The 15,266-nt window shown below is 51.0% G+C and overlaps 1 protein-coding gene across 2 annotated transcripts in view; it reads left to right on the top strand.

The window, feature by feature from the left end:
* REX1BD (required for excision 1-B domain containing) overlaps positions 1 to 304 on the top strand; it is a 143,654-nt gene extending 143,350 nt beyond the window's left edge. For both annotated transcript variants that reach the window (XM_078670330.1, XM_078670331.1), the window contains exon 7: positions 105 to 304. The gene's annotated coding sequence lies outside the window, so the exon portion shown is untranslated. The remainder of the gene's footprint in view (positions 1 to 104) is intronic.
* Positions 305 to 15,266: the final 14,962 nt, after the last annotated feature.

Raw genomic sequence — 15,266 nt, 5'->3', positions numbered from 1 at the left:
AAGCAGCTTTTCACAGAATTATTTCTTAAATGGTCTTATTGTGGCCCATTTACTGCCCCTTGACGTAGTAAACACATTTTCTTGTCATGCCCTGTGCATTTCAGGAATACACAACATCGTGCAGACGTCGGGAACATCCAGTGATGACCATATCGATGACGAGAACTGTCGACGAGAGGAGCTTTCCACAACTTTGTTACCTTTTGTGGAAAGGAAGAGTATCCGGATCAGAAATGTTTATGATAACAATTCCATTTTGAACATTCCGCCTTGGACAAAATAAAATATTTCTTTTGTTAACAAATATGTTTGTTACTCCTGCAACCAACAAACCGAGCTGTTGTGCTTAGTGATGGGGTCCTTTGCATTAGCTATTGGTACCTGGGATAGATCAAGACACATTAAGAGGTAGCAATGCAATACCAGCTTAGACAGTGGTGACAACAGATTTAATGAGGGGCCATGCAGTGACCGGAGACATTTTGTGGACCTGATGGTGGTACTGTACCTCATGGAGTCCGAATTTTCACCCAGTTACTCATACGCTCTCTTTGACTCCACCCATCGTCATTCCGCTCTTTTGCCCTTTCTCCATTTCTTACTCCTGTTTCTCCCTCGTTCTATCCCACCCCTACTCCCTCTTTTCTGACATCTCCTGTACTTCTACAAATTTTTCTTTCTTCTCCCCCTCACATACAATGGCTGTTCTTTCTCTCATCTCACTAGTTTGTCTTCTTCTTCATCTATTTCTTTTTCTCATATTTCCTTCTCTGCCCTTGTTCTATCCACTCCTCTTCTCCCACTTATGTCTGTCTCATACTAATCCTGTTTTTTCCTCCTCTCACACGCTTGTTTTCTCCCTCATTACTCTTACTCTGTCTCTTTCTTTTCTTTCACTTCTCTCGTGCACACTCTCTTCATCAGCCTCTTTCTTTCTTCTGGTTACCCAAAGGGTAGCACTAACAACTAGACCGGGTTAGATTACAGTGTGGGGAGCTGGTCTTTCATTATGGCCCCGCCTAGAGGTGCCTGGAAGTTGTCCCACGTGCACCCAGCAGACTTTACCTGAAGCAATCCGTTGATGCTCATGTACGCCCTGCAACGTCTTCATTTCGCCCACCAGTTCACCGCACGTCTCCTTTACAGCTTACTACGGTCACTTGACAAAGTTTCCCTTCTATCACTTTGTTAGCTTTTACTTTCCTTACTTGCACAATGTACTTTAGTACTTTTCTCTATTTGTATTTGTATTTTCGATTTGTAGAGCGCCTTATCACCCAGGGGTCTCTAAGCGCCTCTTTGTTTTTTGTGGGGGGTTTTGCAATAATTTTCCACCAATACTTGGCTTTTTTTATTTTTCATAGATACATTCTTTCACTATCGTTCCTTCTCCACGTCGCACATATGGTGTCTCTAAGTTCTGTCTACTTGTTGGGTTCCTATGACCGAAGACAAATATTCTTTAAATATTTAGTCCTTATTGCACTGTTGTGGTAGCCATGCACTCAATCAATTATCTTTTACATTCTTGCTAAATTTCTAAGATAGTATTCCTTTCTGTTTTAATTTTTTCTTTCAATTTGACAAAACGTTGTTTATTGTATTAGCTATATGTCATGAAGACAATGACAAACACATTTGCTAGTTTACTCCTCGAACTTTGTTTTGCACCATTATTAGAATAACTCTGATCAAACTTCCTCCTTTGCCATGAGTTCTCACAAAGCAAAAAATGTAAAGTTTTAAAGAGGGGATGTTTACTTTGGAAGAAACTCTATGATGGCCACAGATGACTTGGCAAAGCCTAAATGTTCTCTTATGGTGTGGGGCTGCCTTTCCTGGTGCAGTAGAGGGCCAGTCGCTCAGTTTTAGCCCCATCGGTACATAGTATGCCAGTGGTGAACACCAACCTAGCATCAGTAAGTCTTTCATAAGAGAGGAAGAGGACCAAGTAACAAACATTCCTTCAAGATGGCCGCCAAGGAGCAAATCGCAAAGGAGACTGATTAGAATCACCTATATTTTTCTATGTTTGTATCTGTTTCTTACATCTGCACTGTAAAGCGCTCTGATACCCGCAAGGGTCTTGTTCGCGCTATATAAAACCTTCAAAATAAATAAATAAATAAATGAGGCCACGTCACTACCGGTGACAGACAGGGACCGCGCGGCTCCTGCCATGTCAGTGACACCTCGATTATAAGAGGCAGCCCCAATCGTTTTCATTAACCTTGAAATGCCTAGGGGTGTTCCGTTTGTGGTGTTTGGCTGCCCATATCCCCTAACTTGCCCAACTTTAAAGCAAGTTAAACAAGCAATCCCTGTCCATCATATATAATGACCTCCTGCTGTTCCCTGTTCTGTTGGATTCCGTTTAAGCCATGGAAAAAAAGCACAGTAAAAGTTAAATAAAAAGGGCGAACATACATTTTCAGAAGAAGAATAACGTCACAGGCTCGTTAGGCAAGAATTTAAAAGTCTATATAATTCATGCCCCTTGCAGTCTGGGGAAGGAAATTCATACATTTCCTGTGCTTAGAAAAAAAAAAGCAGTACTGGGCGGGAGTTATGAGCTATTATTGCAATTTTTGAAGCACGCGTGGAAATATGAATGCTGCATGTTGACAAGCTCTCAGGCCTTTGTTTTATTCTGGAATTCGGCAGAACAGCTCTCTCAATTGAGAACAGCTCTGGAGCCGGCGCTCCCTGCGCACTTAGCAGAGGCGCTGAAAATTCATTTTTGCACCAATTAAAGGTGAAGCAAAGGTTTAGTATGCCAGGCTCAACGCACACATTCGGCCTAAATTTTAGGGGTGATTTAGTCGCAGACGGCAGTAGACCCCCCCCCACCCGACCATTTCAGTTAATTAGAAACGTTGCCTGCTTTAATAGTTTGCAAGGAGCTGGAAGAAATGTCTTCTTTTGAGGCGCATACATGTACAAGAAAGGTTTGGAACAGTGTTCAACTACAAGTGTTTTTGGAGCAAATGTAGTTTTAAATCTCCACACAGTTATTTTGTTTAAACAACGTCTTTGGTATAGATTTCTTGGGGAAACCGTGCCACAAAATGAATTGCATTGCAATGAAAATGTTTTTGTGAAAATGGTGCTTCATAAAAAATAATGTTTGATTGAAGACATTTTGGGGGGTGGGGGAGTATTAAATGAGTCTCCCACCCACCTTTTAACCAGAACTGACTGGCCTTTGCTTAGAGGGCGCCCCGGGTGAAACCAAATTTCATGCCCCCTCTCACCTGTCCTCTTTAATTGTCTATATATTCAACATTTGGGAGGAGTAGTGGAAGGTGAAAGGGAAAGTTTAGGGAGGGCCATGAAAAGAAAAACAAAAAGCAGACCAGGATGCCAGCAGCCTGCTGAAAATGCGTTTAAACACACTTTTCATTGGACTTACGGCCTGGGTGGCTTTGCTTTTAACATTTTCTCAAGTTCTTCACAAGTTCTTAGTGCAGAGTGTGGTTCAGGAGTAGAGTTATTAAATGATGGATTCTCAGCCTAACCACACCATCTTGTATCTTTTCCCTGCCCTTCACTGCTTCTTAGGCCATGTATCTTCATAAACTGGTGGGAACCAGACGCCGCAGCCAGAAGCCGCTACCAGCATGCCTGCTTGGCTCTAGGTACCTTCCTTCATAGCCAATGGGAGCCCACGGGGAAGGGGTGGGAGGAAGCGGTACAATGGCATAGGCCATGGTTATCCAGGGGGCTGTGATCTAGGACCTGGTTTCAACCTCCTAGCAAAGAGGTGGTGAACACTGATGTGGTGGGAGCGGTATTTGAGCTCAAGCGACAAAGTAGGGTACTTGAGAAGCACCCAGATTTTTTTTAAATTGGATTTGCCAAAAAAAAACCGTCTTTCTCTGTTTTTTTCCACAAAATGCTCCACGTGAGTAATGTTTTCAAGTGCTTTGCATTCGGGTAGCAACAGCATCTGCTCCAAGGTTTGCACTTGTGTAGGCAGATAGAAAGTGGTTTTATCGGAATACTAAGCTCCTTTACATTTTTTCAAAGGGTCATAAAATATAGGTGTGCCAATTTTTTTAAGCCAAAAGTACAGATATAAAGATACTCACAGAGGACGAACTAGTGGTTTCAAAAAGCCTGCTGACATGGGGCAAAGACAATTCTTCCTATTCAGCATCAAAATTATCTTTGATTTAAATATAAAAATCCATATAACCTAAATGGAGGAAAAATTGTGTATATTTTCCAAAAGGCTTACTAATAGATCAAAACATTAAATTTTCTTAAATCTTTTACAGACAAGGTTAAAAGTGATTCAGAGTATTGCATCAAATTAATCTGGCTTAAGGGCATGCCACAAACCCACCCACGTGTAAATGTTACCCCTTCTCAACCAATGGATTTATCATGCACACTTGTCTTTTGCATTTTCTCAAGCGCAATAATTTGCTAGAAGAAGTAAGGGAACCCCTCTAGATGTGATAAACTGAGCTCCTGTAGGGTTGGAAGTCACCAGGACTAGGAGGTCAGCAATGTAGACTGCGGTGAGGGTGTCGAAGAGCGAGACTCGAAGTAAAGAGATCAGGTGTACATTATAACTCATTACTGCTTCATCATCATCTTCGTCTTCGTTACTGTCTACACAACTCTGAAGCTTAGTCAAACCTTACATGCCTGAGACCTGTGTGCCCAAAGAACACTTACAGCAGCTAGGTTGTGGCTCCATGCATGTCTACTTTACCCCTTTTACACAAAACAGCTGAAGAGGGGGTCTTTATGAGCTGAACCAGCACAAGGTTGAGAAACACAGCAGATGTTGCCTTAACCCCCAAAACAAATTCCTACAACTATTCATTTTTCATAATTCTGTCTTCTACAAGTTCTGCAATCCCAAAATTGCTTTGCATGAATTGTATGGACTTTACAATTCTTGCCTAATGAACCTCTTCTGTAAGTGTATGTTCTTCCTGTTTATTTAACATTTAATGTGATTTTTCCATGGCTTAAACTGAATGCTACAGACCAGAGAACAGTAGGAGGTTAGTATACAAGATAGACAGGGAATGTTTGTTTAGCTTGCATTAAAGAATTAACTGAGTCCCCCAGCCCACCTTTTAACCACAACCGGTCTTTGCTAAGGAGGACGACGGGGAAGGAGAGGATCTCTGGTACCCTGTACTGCTACAGTGATGCCTCTGGGTGTGATGGATCTCTTTCAATCTTGGAAGAGCACCTAGACCCCTGAATCTCTTAACGGTTTGGTGAGTCCGCCCACGGAATTGTTTGAGCTTCTTATTGGGTACGGCTCAGATCTCCAGAGTCGCATTGGAAGCTTTGAACTCAGTTCGGAAACAGCTGCCAGATGGTTAAAGCAGCCTAAGGTGAATGAACTCCAAACAATTACACACTGTACCGTTTCTTGTCTGATTAGTTAACCCAATCCTTTTTTTATTTTTACTTTTGTGTAACTGTCGGCCTATACTTTTAACGAATAAATCAAACTATAAGGAAGTGAGTACAATATCAGAAAAAGGTGAAATCCTCAATCTATTCAAATTGTATATGATGTCATAAAACAGTATATACATGCCGTATGTAAATCATCTTGAGAGTTAAAGCAATAAAGCCACGTAATCTCTACATTTTAACAAGCATTGAAAATGCAATAGGTCTCGCAATAGAAGAGTTTGACATTTTTCGTTTTGCAAATGGATGAGTGGCGTTGCGTGGATGAGTGGCGTTGCGTGGATGAGTGGCGTTGCGTGGATGAGTGGCGTTGCGTGGATGAGTGGCGTGTGTGAGTGGCGTTGCGTGTGTGAGTGGCGTTGCGTGTGTGAGTGGCGTTGTGTGTGTGAGTGGCGTTGCGTGTGTGAGTGGCGTTGCGTGTGTGAGTGGCGTTGCGTGTGTGAGTGGCGTTGCGTGGATGAGTGGGGTTGCGTGGATGAGTGGGGTTGGAATGCAATAGGTCTCGCATTAGAAAAGTTGTAGTTATTGGTCTTGTAAATGACATAATTTATTTATTTTTTCGTTGTTAAAATTGCTAAATTGATGGCTTTGTCATTTACAATGCCAATAGTTATAACTTTCGCGAATGTGACACCTATAGCATTTGGAATGCAACATGTTTTGTATTTACGTGACTTATATGGCAGCTCTGGTCGTTATGCTACATCTCTAGATAGTTTTATCTTTCGCAAATGTGACACCTATTGTAACACAATATGTGTTGTGAGGGTGAGGGGTTGAGGGTGAGGGGTTGAGGGTGAGTGAGGTCAGTGAGGTGTTGAGGGTGAGTGAGGGTTGAGGGTGAGTGAGGGTGAGGGTGGGTGAGTGAGGGTGAGGGGTTGAGGGTGAGTGAGGGTGAGGGTGAGTGAGGGTGAGGGGTTGAGGGTGAGTGAGGGTGAGGGGTTGAGGGTGAGTGAGGGTGAGGGGTTGAGGGTGAGTGAGGGTGAGGGGTTGAGGGTGAGTGAGGGTGAGTGAGGGTGAGGGGTTGAGGGTGAGTGAGGGTGAGTGAGAGTGAGGGTAAGGGGTTGAGGGTGAGTGAGGGTGAGGGGTTGAGGGTGAGTGAGGGAGGGTGAGGGGTTGAGGGTGAGTGAGGGTGAGTGAGGGTCAGTGAGGGTGAGGGGTTGAGGGTGAGGGTGAGGGGTTGAGGGTGAGGGTGGGTGGGGGTGGGTGAGGGTGGGTGAGGGTGAGGGGTTGAGGGTGAGGGTGGGTGAGGGTGGGTGAGGGTGAGGGGGTGAGGGTGAGGGTGAGTGAGGGTGAGTGAGGGTGAGGGGTTGAGGGTGAGTGAGGGTGAGGGTGAGTGAGTGTGAGGGGTTGAGGGTGAGTGAGGGTGAGGGGTTGAGGGTGAGTGAGGCTGAGGGGTTGAGGGTGAGTGAGGGTGAGTGAGAGCGAGGGTGAGTGAGGGGTTGAGGGTGAAGGGTTGAGGGTGGGTGAGGGTGAGGGGTTGAGGGTGAGTGAGGGTGAGGGGTTGAGGGGTTGAGGGTGAGTGAGGGTGAGGCGTTGAGGGTGAGGCGTTGAGGGTGAGTGAGGGTGAGGGTGAGTGAGGGTGAGGGTGAGTGAGGGTGAGGGTGAGTGAGGGTGAGTGAGGGTGGAGATTGTGGCCTTTAAACTGTGGTGGCTACGCTTCATTTAAATAGGCCTCGGAAGAACCCTTAAACACAAAATGCAAACATCAAATAAGAAACATTTTCATAATTGGGTTCAAATTAAACTACAGCGATACTAGTTATTTCAGAAAAAAAAACTTAGCTTTCTTGTAGCATCAATCATGAATCAAATGTATTATTGTCAAGCTCCAGTTTTGTTTTAACTTCTAAGGGTGAAGTAAGGATTTTTCAACAATAGGCCACCATGGAAATGGAAAAAAAAATTTCTACATGGGTTACGATGTACCTTCGACACCTCGAGATGCTATGAAATGTAGCAAGAGACACACGGCATGCAAAAACAGAATGTAATTAACATTCGCTCCAAGCCATACAATCTTTCCTCGTGGAGAATGCCTGCACATGCAGCCCTTGCGTGCGTCCTATGCCTGAATTGGGAGTACCCTAGCAAAGCATCCTCTGGTACTGCCTTCCCCGACCTGTTTTTTTCTACCGAAGCAAAACAACAGCACGATGTCATCGCACTGCTGCCAAATGTAACAGAAACATTCCTACTGCAACCTTGAGCCAGATACGTCGGGGGATTCATGGCCGCATTCCAGAGACAGCTTGTAACTGTTTAACTGAAACCGGAGAAGCCACGATTATGGAAAATAGCGCATTGGACAAATCGCATGCGCCCATCAAGCATCATCGTCAACGTGGACAAGGCGGCAGCCCTCCTTCACAACGTGCATGGAAGCTGGCATTGCAAATGCAAAATGTCCACATCAAAACACAAGCATATGACTTATGCTATCAAAAAAGTAAAGTGTTTGCATAACCACAACGCCAAATCTTTTTTATTCTAGGACACAGCAGACTCGATGTTGTCAATACCGTGATAAAACACTGGGCAAAAATGACAAAAATATACTACGCAACGTAAATTTTAAAAATATATTTGACACGTGTCAGTAAGAAATGAAGAAAGAAGGGGCCGAGCACCTTGGTAAAGTTCAGAACAGATAGCGTTATTTTTTTAATTAACAAAATGCAAATAATGTGGAGAGATTTCAAGTGATTCAGGAATGGGCGCCCGTGTAAAGAGAAAGTATGGCCGGCCTGGGCAGTGATAGGGGAGGAGGGAGGAGAAATGCGAGTCACGGCAGCAGCAGCCTTTGATGTGCCTGCCGACCGGCCGTGAATAATTAGGGGGTGAGAAATGCGCTCGGAGGGCTGCCTTTGATGTGGTAACGCGAGGCAGGCAGGCGGCTGGTGGCATTGTGCACGCGCTTTTTAGGGCTTGCGCAAGCGCAATGACCTAAAAAGCACATGCACTACATGCAATCGCCAGTGAAATCGCCAGTGGTGGTTAACCTCTGTTTAAGCCGCAATAGAGCTTCGCCAGCTATGCGCTGAAGCGCATCAGCAGGCGAGCCCTAAAAATGAGGTCCCTAATATTGTTCTTCTGTATGAGAAATAAAAGCCCGCTGGAGGAGATGATGGAGATCAGGCGCCTGTCAGGCTGACAAAAAAGAGCTGCTTGAGTGACAAGGAGCCTGCTGGGATGAGTAAAAATTAATGACCTGGAGCTTGGTGGCGTAAGTTAAAACAAGAGTGACCGGAAGCCTTAGGGGTGAGTAAAAGCAAGAGTGACATGAAGCCTGCTGAGGTGACTAAAAGAAAGACTGACATGGAGCCTGCTGCAGTAAGTAAAAGCAAGAGTGACATGAAGCCTGCCGAGGTGACTAAAAGAAAGACTGACATGGAGCCTGCTGCGGTAAGCAAAAGCAAGAGTGACATGAAGCCTGCCGAGATGACTAAAAGAAAGACTGACATGGAGCCTGCTGCGGTAAGTAAAAGCAAGAGTGACATGAAGCCTGCCGAGGTGACTAAAAGAAAGACTGACATGGAGCCTGCTGCAGTAAGTAAAAGCAGGAGTGACATGAAGCCTGCTGAATTGACTAAAAGAAAGACTGCCAGGGAGCCTGCTGCGGAAACTGCAGATGAACACCAAGAAGTAAAATATAGTAGTCTTCAGCAAACTAAGGAGGCGCACTAGAGGTTTTATTGTGGGAGACCCTATCTGCAAGAAGTGTTCTCTTTCCCATACCCACCTTTCCCACACCTCCAAGTAATCTCAGTTGGAAAGAGCACATCAACAAAGCAATAGAGAAATCCTAAGCCTCGTTCAGTGCTTTCCTCCAGTTTGCGCGCAGACATAGCAATAGGTTCTACTTGCTGTTGGACAGGCCACATGAAGGGCTCGCTCCCTCCCCGCAGGACAGGGCCCGGGCCACCGTCAGCACCATTGCCCGGCCCCGCCGCCATCTTGGACACGGCACCACGCGGCCGCGCGGCCTCAGCCCGACCCCAACCCTGGGCCTGGCCAGGCCCCGACATCCCGGCACCACCCTCCACCCAGGAGGTGAACAGACCACTTGGCAGGTCAATGGGAGTAAGAAGTGTCGATGGCTCTCCCCCGCCAGGTGCCGAGCACCCCCAGCCTCCTCGGGCGCTGGCTCCACCCCCCTGCTGGGTGTCTGGACTCCCTCATCCCAGACCTCCCGACCTCCAAGAGCGAGGGTCCGGACATCAAAGGGCGCCAGACCTATAACTGAGGCCGCCCCAGGACAGGAAGGCAGTTGTATCCTGGAGTCGAGAGACACCGCGACGAACTCATCCTTGACGGACTGCTGGCGCTGCCACAGCCCTGCCTTGTGAACTATTGTCCTGCCTGCTGGCGCTGTCGCGGCCCTCTGCAACCTTCACCCTCGTGGGACCTGCTGGCGCTGCCGCGGCCCTCTGCAACCTTCATCCTCGTGGGACCTGCTGGCGCTGCCGCGGCCCGTTGTAACCTTCATCCTCGTGGGACCTGCTGGCGCTGCCGCGGCCCGTTGCAACCTGCATTCTCGTGGGACCTGCTGGCGCTGCCGCGGCCCGTTGTAACCTTCATCCTCGTTGGGACCTGCTGGCGCTGCCGCGGCCCGTTGCCACCTACGACCTCTTCGGGACCTGCCGGCGCTGCCGCGGTCTGACCCATCCGAACACTGAGCTCGAGGATTGTGAGCTATCACCGTTACACCTCCGTACCCGTGGGTACCAAGACTGTCCCGCTACCCCCTTCCCTTACTAGAGACTAGAATTTTTGAGGATCATCGTGTCCTGATCGCCTTGTATCGTACCACTCTACTACCAGAAGTGCCTATAAAAGGTGTTACCCTGATCTTTGTGTGGTGTCCATCTGTGGGGGGGAAGTTACCTGTCTGTGCGATCACTGTGCTCGGCCGACCCTCCAGGTCCCCGTCTAACATTGGTGGCTAGCGGCGCGATCCGAACCAACGCGTACCGTACAGACAGTAACTCACCCTACGACTAAAACCACAATGACGACCAAAGAGAGCGGATCGGCGGAGAAGTTCCAGATGGAAAAGCTGGAAGAATACAACCACCGAGAGCTCAAACAATTTTGCATGGACTTAGGCATTGCTACCACCGGGCTAAGCACAAAAGAAGACTTCAAAAACGCCCTAGAGGCCTGGACAGAGACAAATACCGCAACCCCCCGGGACCCCGCAGCCCCGGAAGTCAACACCACCCGGACGGAGGAACGGAGAACAGGCCCTTCCCGTGACGAGATCCAAGAGCGGGAAAAAAATAGATTACACGAGTTAGACTTGGCACGACTCAGATTAGACGGAGAATTGAAACTGGCGGAACAAAAAATAAACTTAGAACATTTACGGCTCAGAGAAGAGCGAGAGGAAAAACAGAGACAGAGAGACCTTGAAGAAAAAAGACTGGCATACGAGCACGAGTGCAAACTAGCGGAGATAGAAATACGCAAACTGAACAAAAACCTAGGGGTGCCCGAGCAACCGCACTCCCCGGGTCCTACCGAGCAGAAGGTCCACATCCCCAAGGATGTGGTCCGAGAATATCACCGGAACGACAACATACAGCAGTGGTTCAAGGCCTATGAGATTGCCATGACCGCCCACCGGGTCGCTCAAAGTGACTGGGGAGCCGGTCTATGGGGGAGATTCGTCAACGAGGGTCGTGATGCCCTGCTGCAGCTTCCGGACCATCAAATGACGTCCTATGACCACATGAAGGCCGCCCTCCTCAGTCGATATGGGCTTACACCCGAAATGTACCGCCAGAGGTTCCGCAACTGCACCCGGATCCCAGGTACAACGTGGTTGGAATACGTGAACTATTTCAGCCGAGCCTTCGAGGGGTGGATCAAGGGTAACAACGTAACCACTTACGAACAACTCTTCAATCTCATTGTGTGGGAGCACCTCTCCAACAACTGCTTCGTCGAGCTCAGGCAGCACCTCCTCGACAGTAAATTGACTGAACCCCGGCAGCTCGCCACCGAGGCTGACCGGTGGGAGAGCACCCGAGTGGCCCGGAGTGGGCCGAATGAGCAGAACAGAACCAACCAAGGTCATCATCGTCCCCGAGGAGGAGGAGGAGGCCCGGGCCGGGGCAGAGACGCCGTCCCAGGCCCCAGCAGGCCGGGGAAACCCCCCGATGCGCCCGGGGTTCCGAGCTAACGTGACGTGTCATCGATGCCAGCGAGTCGGCCACTATGCCAGTGACCCGACCTGCCCGAAGAACCAGGTCCCCGGGCCCCGCCAGATGGCGGCCGCCGCCCTGGGAGAAGAACAAGTCTCCGAAGACACGGAGACCTATGAGTCGGAGCAGTTCGAGTGGGAACCCGCCGCCATGACCCTGGCATGCCTGGGAGGAAGAGACATGGTCCCCCGGACTCCCCTGCCCGCCAACACTCGGAAGTACAGCCAATGGGTGAGCATCAATGGGCGCAAGGCCGAGGCCTTGCGTGACACCGGGGCCAGTGTGACGGCCGTCCGTTGTCACCTGGTGACCCCAGAACAAATCCTACCAAACGTACTTTGCCCCGTCCGATCGGCAGATAACTCGGAGAGCCTGTGTCGGATGGCCTGCGTCCCCTTCGAATGGGCAGGAGTGTCCGGCATGCTGAAAGTAACTGTCCGCGACGATGCCCCCGTGGACTGCCTCCTGGGGAACGATCTCGAGAGCTCTCCGTGGGCCGCTCTAGAAAGAAGAGAGCATCTGGGGATGTTGGGTCTCCCGGACTGGGCTTGCGTAACCACCCGGTCCATGGCCACCCGCACCATCCCTAGACCAGAAGAACCAGAATGGGCAGCACCTCCGCCCTCGATCACTCCAGAAGAAGACTTCCTCCAGACCGACCACCCGGACCCCACCACAGAGGGGTCCACACAGCCCCCCGAGCTTCCCGACCTGGCTCAGTGGCGTCAAGAAGGGGGGCCCACCCAGGAACAATTCCGGCAGGAGCAAAAGACCTGCCCCTCCCTCGAGGGATTGCGACAGCAAGCGCTCGCCCAGAGCCAAGGAGACACCACCGGGGCCCACTGGGTTTATTGGGACAATGATCTCTTGTACAGCGAGCAGAAAATCGCAGAACTAGGGGCCGGGCGAGTGCTGGTGGTGCCCCTCCACTTCAGAGACTTCCTGTTGAACCTAGCCCATGATGTCCCCCTGGCCGGGCACCTGGGCCAAGACAAGACCTACCACCGCCTGGTGACTCACTTTTTTTGGCCCAAAATGAGAAATGACGTCTCCAACCATTGCCGGTCCTGCCTGACCTGCCAGGCCGGCGGGAAGAGCGGCCACAAACTCAAGGCACCCCTACAACCATTCCCCGTGGTGACCACCCCGTTCGAAAGGGTGGGAATAGACATTGTGGGGCCCCTGGACCCCCGAACAGCACAGGGGCATCGCTTCATCCTGGTCCTGGTGGACCACGCCACCCGCTATCCTGAGGCGGTCCCCCTCCGTACTATAACAGCCCCAGTAGTGGGTCGAGCCTTGATGGGGATCTTTTCTCGAGTGGGCTTCCCCCGGGAAGTCGTCAGCGACAGGGGTACGAACTTTATTTCAAAGTATATGAAATCCCTCTGGCAGCAGTGCGGAGTCACTTACCGCTTCACCACCCCCTATCACCCCCAGGGGAACGGACTGGTCGAGCGGTTCAACCGCACCCTCAAGGGGATGATCATGGGGCTGGAAGAACCCCTACGCCGCCAGTGGGACGTGCTACTACCGTGCCTCCTCTTCGCCTACCGAGAAGTCCCCCAGAAGTCCCTCGGCTTCAGCCCCTTCGAACTCCTGTACGGACACCCCGTTCGAGGGCCTCTCAGCCTAGTGAAGGAGGAATGGGAAATGGCCCCCCTAAAGACCCCTCCGGACGTCTACAAATACCTCCTGACCCTCCGAAATCAGACCCGGAAATTCAGGGAGATCGCTAAAGCCAATCTGGAGGCCAGTCAGGAGGACATGAAGAAGTGGTACGACCAACATGCCTCCTCCATCGAGTTTGAACCGGGTCAGCAGGTATGGGTGATGTCCCCCATCGAACCGTGTGCCTTGCAAGACAAATGGACGGGGCCCTTCAAGGTGATCGAGCGCAGGAGTCCCGTCACCTATCTCATCGACCTGGAGTCCCCCCGGAACCCCCTCCGGGTCCTCCACGCCAACAGGCTCAAACCCCACTTCATGCGCTCAGAGCTCAGCCTGCTGATGGCGACCGACAGTGGCACAGAAGGAGACTCCGAGCCCCTCCCTGACCTACTGAGGACTCGGGAAAGAGATGGCTCGGTGGACGGGGTCCGACTCTCCGAGGCCCTGACCCCAGAGCAGCGTCAAGATTGCCGGGCCCTCCTGCTGCCGTTCGCAAACCTGTTCTCCCTCGCACCCGGAGTCACCTCCTGGTGCCTGCACGACGTGGACACGGGGGACAGTCCTCCTGTCCGACACCGGGCGTACCGAGTACCGGATCGGGTACGTACATGCATCCAAGAAGAAGTCTCCGAGATGCTCGCCCTCGGGGTCATCGAGCCTTCGGACAGTCCCTGGGCCAGCCCGGTCGTCCTGGTCCCCAAGGCCGCGGCACCGGGCACCACGCCGGAGCTCCGATTCTGCATCGACTATCGGGGGCTGAACGCGGTCACCCGAACCGACGCTCACCCTATCTCCCGAGCAGATGAACTAGTCGACCGCATGGGGGCAGCCCGCTACCTAAGCATCTTTGACCTGACAGCGGGCTACTGGCAGATCGGCCTCACCCCCAGGGCCCAAGAACGTTCCGCTTTCTCCACCCCGGACGGGCACTACCATTTCAGAGTGATGCCCTTCGGCATGAAGAACGCTCCAGCCACCTTTCAAAGACTGGTGAACCAGGTATTGGCGGGCCTCGAAGAATTCAGCGCCGCCTACCTGGACGACATCGCGGTATACAGCCGCCACTGGGCCGACCACCTCCACCACCTCAGAGCGGTCCTGCAGGCCCTCCAACAGGCCGGCCTCACCATAAAGGCCAGCAAGTGCCAAATCGGCCAGGGGTCCGTGACCTACCTCGGACACCAAGTGGGGAGCGGTCTGGTGGCCCCCCTCCAACTCAAGGTAGCTGCCATCCAGTCCTGGCAACCCCCCGAAACACAAACAGAGGTCCGAGCCTTCCTGGGGCTCACCGGATACTACCGGCGGTTTGTGAGGGACTATGGCAGCATTGTGGGGCCCCTCACGGAACTCACGTCTAAGAACAACCCAAAACGAGTCAACTGGACTCCCGACTGTCACGCGGCCTTCGAGACGCTGAAGGCCGCCATGTGCACCGCTCCGGTGCTCCAGGCCCCCGACTACAGCCGCGAGTTCATCGTGCAGACCGATGCCTCCGACCATGGTATTGGGGCCGTCCTCTCCCAACTGAACCCCGAAGGAGTGGACCAACCCGTGGCCTTCATCAGCAGACGCCTACTGCCCCGGGAACAGCGCTGGAGCACCATTGAGCGAGAGGCCTTCGCAGTGGTATGGGCCCTCAAGAAGCTCCGGCCGTACCTCTTCGGAACCCATTTCCGGGTACAGACAGATCATCGGCCCCTGCAATGGCTCATGCAGATGCGGGGGGAGAACCCCAAACTATTGCGATGGTCCATCTCCCTGCAGGGGATGGACTTCACTGTGGAGCATCGCCCTGGCCAAGACCACGCCAACGCGGATGGCCTGTCCCGCTTTTTCCGCCTCGACGAGGAAAGTCCCCAAGAAGATGGGTGACTCTCCCCGCCTTCAGCTGGGGGGGACGCATGTTGGACAGGCCACATGAAGGGCTCGCTCCCTCCC

The sequence above is a fragment of the Lissotriton helveticus genome, chromosome 12 (assembly GCF_964261635.1).
Source record: "Lissotriton helveticus chromosome 12, aLisHel1.1, whole genome shotgun sequence".
NCBI classification, from domain to species: domain Eukaryota; kingdom Metazoa; phylum Chordata; class Amphibia; order Caudata; family Salamandridae; genus Lissotriton; species Lissotriton helveticus.
The sequence above is the reverse complement of the archived record's forward strand: the minus strand, read 5'-3'. Positions and strand labels throughout refer to the sequence as shown.